The following is a 6,890-nucleotide window of genomic DNA, read 5'->3' as shown; positions in this document are numbered from 1 at the left end:
CGCCTCCCCGCCACTCCGGCGCCCCTTCCTCCACCCGGCCGCCCCGGCGCCCCTCTCCTCCACCACCGCGGCCGCCCCACCCCTCCGGTGCCCCCTCCTCCACCCGGTGAGATCTCTTGTTTTTTTCTGTTTTTGTTTCTGTATTTTAAGTGTAGTTTAGGTTTATTTTAGGTTTGGTTTAGTTTAGGTTTACTTTAGTTTAGGTTTAGAGCATAGATAGCATCTTCTCTACTATAATTGTGTATAATCTCAATTCTCACTAGTGGTTCACGAAAGTGACAAGAGTTGTTAATTGTTCTGTGTTGTTGCTGATGTTTTATTTCCACAATTCTTCTCTGCCCATGATGCTATGTACAAAAAATTAGCAACCTTATGGAAAAAATTATTTATGCCCAATGGAGGGAGTAGAATTTTAATTTTGATGAATTGGATCCTTGGAGACGCGCATTTTGGAGTGCAATATTAGTTTTCAGTCTTGCAACCCATTTTTTGTTTCATATTAGTACCCGTTTCCTTTTGCTAAACTTCTAAGACTGCGATGCTCCTTGCACCCCAGCTTGCTTTGGAATATATGTATCTTATCAGTATATTAATATTTGCAGTTGCAAATGCCTTGTTCCTTTTGTTCACCGGTCGTGTTGCTTATTCATATTCAAACTCCTCTGCTGATAATAAACCGGAGATAGTTATGCTGGTCCCTATAATCTTTATGGGCTTTTGTTCCTTTATTTATGCAGTTCACTGTTCCTTTTTTGTTGTACAGCTAGAGTAAACATAATATGGAGAGAATTTGGTTGGAACTTCGATATAGGAGATGGCAAGCTGAAGATTTGCTTGATGGCTTGATTAATTTAAATAACAGTTTTATGTCTGCTTGCTTGGCTAAGTCAGATGTGTCATGTTGTACATCAGAGCATAGATAGCATTTCTCTACTATAATTGTGTATAATCTCAATTCTCACTAGTAGTCATTGCTTTATTCTGTATTCTGTGTTAGTACATTGTACATCAGAGCATAGATAGCATTAGTTAGTACATTATGCTTTATTCTGTGTTGTTTAAATAATGTAGTGCCAGATTTCTCAACTCATTGCCATATAATGAATTATTATTGTTATATTATTAATAGATGATGGAACAAAAACTATTTCCCTTCAAAGTGAAAAATCTTTCAGTGAAGTAAATATTAGTGCTCTTTTTTGGTTAAGAAGAAAGAAGAAAGATGAAAAAAAGAAGAAGATAAAGAGGAGAAAGAAGAAGTGTATTTTCCCCCTATTTTGGTTAAGAAGAAGAAGAAACAAAAACTTTAGGTTTAGTTTTGGTTAAGAAGAAAGATGAAAGATGAAAAAAAGAAGAAGATAAAGAGGAGAAAGAAGAAGTGTACTTTCCCCCTATTTTTAGATTACTATGCTCTTTTTTTCAACATTTTCAGTTTTCTTTCATGTCTAAAGAAATCCCTAGTTTTGAAGGGTGCCAATTGCCATTGCCAACTAACCTACCAAATTAACTAAGTGTTGTTGATGTTGTTGAGCACAAGTGCATTGCTTTTTTTTTCTCAGTTTTCTTTCATGTCTAGAAACTTGGCTCTATGTTTATAGATATGCTTCTAGCTAGATACTAATTGGTCTCTTCTGCTGCTTATTAGAGATGGGGGGAGGCCGTCACCGCTGTCTCCGCTCTGCCACACCGAAGTACGAGTTGGATGCTTTCGAGTTCTTCAGTATCATACTTGGGACTTCCTCCAAGAGGCAGGTATATAGACGGAGAGATCTCCCCTTCACCCATCTCATTATGATAACTCTGTTGTTTGCTACATCACTCCTTGTCCCAAACTGCAGAGGCTGTCTGACACTTATATGAACATGCTGGGTGAAGATCCGCCAAATAATGTGAAGCTGCGACAGGCCGGCAGCGGGGTTCGCAGGCTGTGGGACGTGGACTTGGTGATCAAGGAGGGCCACATGTACCCGTGTCATGGCTGGGAGAAGTTCTACCGTGCCTACGACCTGCGGCTGGGGTACTTCCTTCTCTTCAGGCACGACGACGACGCCAACATGCTCATCGTGAAGGTGTTCAACGCGACTATGTGTCGCATGCGCTACGCTGACGACGATGATGCCGGTACGTTCTGCCTCTTCTTATTCCTCTACATTTGGCTTTGTCTTGCATCCATTGTTAACGGTCATTAATTGTTGCATTTGGACAGGCAATGGGAGCAGCAGCAGCGACACTGGCTACAGCCAAAGCAGCAGTGATTCTGGCTGTAGCAAAAGCAGTAGCGATTCGAGCTGCAGCAAAGACAGCAAGGAGGATGATCCGGACTGGAGTGGGGAAGAAGAGGAGCAGAGTGGGCATCAGGCTAAGGATGACCTCCTAGCGATGGTGGTGGCCGACCAAGGGCAGGAGATGGTGGTGGCGCACCATGGGCAAGAGATGGTGGTGGCTGAGGATGACCTAGCGATGGTGGTGGCGCCGGCGATCCCACAGCTGGGCGACATGACCACGCCAATTGTGGTAGAAGACTACATCCCACTGCCTCCACCGCCTCCACCGCCTCGCCGCTCTTGGCGCATCAGGCTGAGGAAGGAGAAGGAGAAGAACAATGAGAACTGAACTATGTCAGGTATGTCAGATCTCCAAAATGATCTATATATAGTTTGCTCTAATATGCTTAGTTACCTATGTTAGCTCTAATATGCTTAGTTACATATGTTAGCTCTAATATGCTAAGTTATCTCTACTATGCTTAGTTTCCTATAGGTTAGCTCCAAAATTACCTATGTTAGCACAAAATGACCAAGTTTACATAATAAGCTTATAGTCTTCTTCTTGTTCTTCCAAAATGACATAAGTTAGCTATAAGTTAGCTCTAATATGCTTAGTTCACTCAAAGATGGCATAATTAGCTAGGTTGGCTCCATTTTACCTAAGTTGGCTCTAATATGCTAAGTTATCTCTAATATGCTTAGTTTCCTATAGGTTAACTCCAAAATTACTTATGTTAGCACAAAATGACCAAGTTTATATAATAAGCTTAATTATAGTCTTCTTATTATTATTATTATTATTATTATTCTAGTCTTCTTCTAGTATTCTTCTAGTCTTCTTCTTCTTCTTCTTCATTTTCTTCTAGGTTAGCTCCATTTTACTTAAGTATGCTTATTTCTTATAGTCTTCTTCTTCTTCTTCTTCATTTTCTTCTTCTTTTTCTAACATCTTGTTTATCATTTTGCAGATTTGATTTAATTCACGGAAGCTTGCATGGATGGAGTGCTTCTTTTCCATTTGTGCTTTTATTTTGTATCAATGAACTTGCATGGTTGGAACTTGTTATATGGATGGATGGACAACGGTGTAGGATGAATAATGTGAAACTTTTGTAATATGTAAGGATGGAACTATATATGTGTTGGTTATGTATGTATATATGATGAAACTTGTGTGCTGGATATGCTTGTTGTGTATATATGTGAATTGCTGTGTATATCTCTGTATATCTATGAATTGCTTTCAAATTGAATGAATTAAATTAAAAACAGGGTTGTACAGGCTCTTTGCCGTCTGCCACCGACGGCAAAGGGCTCTTTGCCGTCCGCCGCGGACGGCAAATAAGCCACGTGGCAACCACCTGTGCTTCCTGGCACCTGACCCATTTGGTCAGTTTGCCTACAGTGGCAGACGGCAAAGGCTTGAAGCTCTTTGCCGTCAGCCGCGGACGGCAAAGGCTGCCGTTAGACGCCTAACAGACTAACATCGAATTTATTTCCGTCGGCTTTCTTTGCCGTCCGCCGCTTATGGCAAAGGCCCCTTTGCCGTCCGCTTCAGAAAGCAGACGGCAAAGAAGCTCGTTACCGTAGCCTACTTTGCCGGAGCCTTTTGCCGTCCGCGGCAAACGGCAAAGCTCTTTGCCGTCCGCCACCCTTGCCTTTGCCGTCCGCCGTGGCAGACGGAAAAGTAGCAGATTCCTGTAGTGTTAGCAGCCTCTCTTATGGGGAAATGTAGTCTAGTGCCTCCTTGAGCCATAGTAGTCCGCTACAGCCCGGTTCACCGGAGTCCTGCTAGCCCAGCACTACTGCTCTGGACACCTGACTGGCCGGCATGTGTTTCATATCGTTCCTGTGTCTGTCCCTTCGGGGAAATGTCACGCGGTGACATCCGGAGTCCTGCCTAGCCTGCTACAGCCCGGGTTCCCGGAGTCCTGTTAACCCAGTGCTACAGCCCGGATTCGCACGCTGCTGACCGACACGTTCGATGTTGATTCATGTATGCTTGTCCCCATACATTAGTGCCGTTTTGGGTTCACGACTAGCCATGTCGGCCTGGGTTTTTTGTCATATGGATGCTAGCGACATTGTCATATACGTGAGCCAAAAGGCGCAAACGGTCCCGGGCCATGGTAAGGCGACACCCGTGGGAATACCGTGCGTGAGGCCGCAAAGTGATATGAGGTGTTACAGGCTAGATCGGTGTGACTTAGAATCGGGGTCCCGACAGAGTATGAATGAGCCGCTGCAGATGTGCTGCGGTTGACGAGAGTACCGGCGAAGTAGATCCGGTGCCGTGAACAAGGCCGACACTGAATGGGATATGGTACAGTGGTGGATGAGCAGTCTACTTGTTTCTAGTGGAGGTGGGAGGGGTAGATGCGGCCGCAGAAGCAGATCCGGCGAGGTGGACACCGCTGGCAGTGAATGGGCTCTGGTACGCCGGTGGATGAGCAGTCTAGGGTTTCGAGAGGGGAGGGGTAGAAAGGCCGATGAAGTACGGACGGCGTCATGTAAGATGTTGTGGTGCTGTGGAGTTACTCGTTTTTGCGGGAGGGGGAGAAGAAATGGGGGTGTCGTGTGGTGGGGGGAACCGGAAGTTACCAAAGCAGCCCCGACCTATTATGTAGATGAGGGCGGTATTGTTACTGTTGTTCTCCGTGCACCAAGGACAAAAGGGGAATTTCGCATGCTAAAGACTAGGTGGCGGAAATTTTAGAAGGAGGCAGGAGATTTTACCACCCGCGGGATTGTTCGTATCCAGTTTCAACTAATTTTGGACCGTGCTAGCGGGAAGGTCATGCGAGACTGTGTACACGGGGCACGCGTCAGCAGTTAATAACTAGTGTGAAGTCCACCCCAGAAAAAAAGACAATAACTCAGGATGATGCGCCGATAACTTGGACGTTCACACGGGCGCGACCAATCGTACCGGTGTAGAGGCGCGTTCACAAAAAAGGGATCAAACGCTCAGCCTATGTATTTCTCGTGTAAATAGATAATCTAGTGCCATTGATTATTTACTTTAAACATAATGCATTGACGTGTTAGTGTAGAGGCGCACAAAAAGAAATGGATATTGTAGTCCGCTACTTAAAAGTGTTACCTCATATGATTACATAGCCTCCATTTCATAAATTCCGTACCTGTTGAATTCATATATGAATATTACATATATTACTTCATAATAGAACCTTAAATCATCCAAGACTAATGAATTTGCATGCAAGAGTAACAATGGTGCATGTACATGATAGCTACATTGGTTGTTTGAAGAAACATCACTGTAACTTTGGCATGCACAATTGAAAAGGTTTATTTAGATAGAAAAAATGTGATATGTGAGTGTCCTATCTTTATAGCGTTGAATCCATATTGTACCTTTGGCCACGATAGGAAGCAAATATTTATTTATGTTCAAGCGATGCACGTCCATGATCACTAGATAGTGATACGTGAATGAATTGTGCAATCTCTCTCACACGCATACATATCTCGTGGGCATCAGAATCACACACGCCCACTTCATGTATTTCTCTCCCTCCGTCAAGGTTGGAATTCGTATTTCTACCCCGTCCTACAATTCTCTCCCACAGAAACACACACGCTCTCTCTGTCGAACACGCCCACCCCTTTAATTCCGCCCACCCACAGCCACTAATGTCTTACAGGATAATTATGTCTCTCACACATATGCCTAAGGTTAACTCGAGTTTCGGAACCATATGAATACATACAATGGGATTCCAGGAGAGCACCTTTTGTTTTGAGACTTTGCTCTCTCTCTCCCTCTCTCTCTCCCTCTCTCTTTCTCTCTCTCACACACACACACGTAGACATTGTTTATCGCTTCATTTTTCCGGCACTTGCATGCACATCGTTTGTTTATCTCCGTGATGCTTTAAGTATGCCTCGCACACATCCTATCTACCTATCCCTTAGTATAGTGTAACACCCCGGATGTAACTTTCCATATTTGTAACTCCAACTCTTGCCATTTTCGGCTATGTGTTATGATATTCCCTCCGTGGTTGGGTTTCGTCTTCGTTTTGCATTTTTTTCATGTCATGCATCTCATATCATGTCATCATGCGCATCTCATTTGCATACGTCTTCGTCTCATGCATCCGAGCATTTTCCCCGTTGTCCGTTTTGCAATCTGACACTCCCACATGCACCGGCGCACCCCTCTTGTCTCTTTTCGTGAGCGGGTGTTAAACGTTCTCGGAATGGACCGAAGTTTGCCAAGTGGCCTTGGTACACCACTGGTAGACCACCTGTCAAGTTTCGTTCCATTTGGAGGTTGTTTGATGCTCCAACAGTTAACCGGGTAACCGCAAAGGCCTTTTGTGTGATGCAGCCAAACCCCCCTCCAAACAGCCCAATAACCCACCTAAGTCACCTCCATGCTCTCAGTCGATCGATCGCGATCGTGTGGGGGAAAACCGCACTCCATTTGGAGTCTCCTAGCTCCCTCTAGCTATAAATAAGCGACCCCCCTCGGATTTTTCGCGCAGACCAACCCTAACCCTTTCCCCTCTCTGCCGCCGGACGCGTCCGTCGCGCGCCGGACGAACCCGCCGCCGCACCCGCACCAATCCCACCACGCCACATGGCACGCCGTCG

Source organism: Triticum aestivum, chromosome 2D (assembly GCF_018294505.1).
Source record: "Triticum aestivum cultivar Chinese Spring chromosome 2D, IWGSC CS RefSeq v2.1, whole genome shotgun sequence".
Taxonomy (NCBI): domain Eukaryota; kingdom Viridiplantae; phylum Streptophyta; class Magnoliopsida; order Poales; family Poaceae; genus Triticum; species Triticum aestivum.
Note: the sequence above shows the minus strand (reverse complement) of the source record.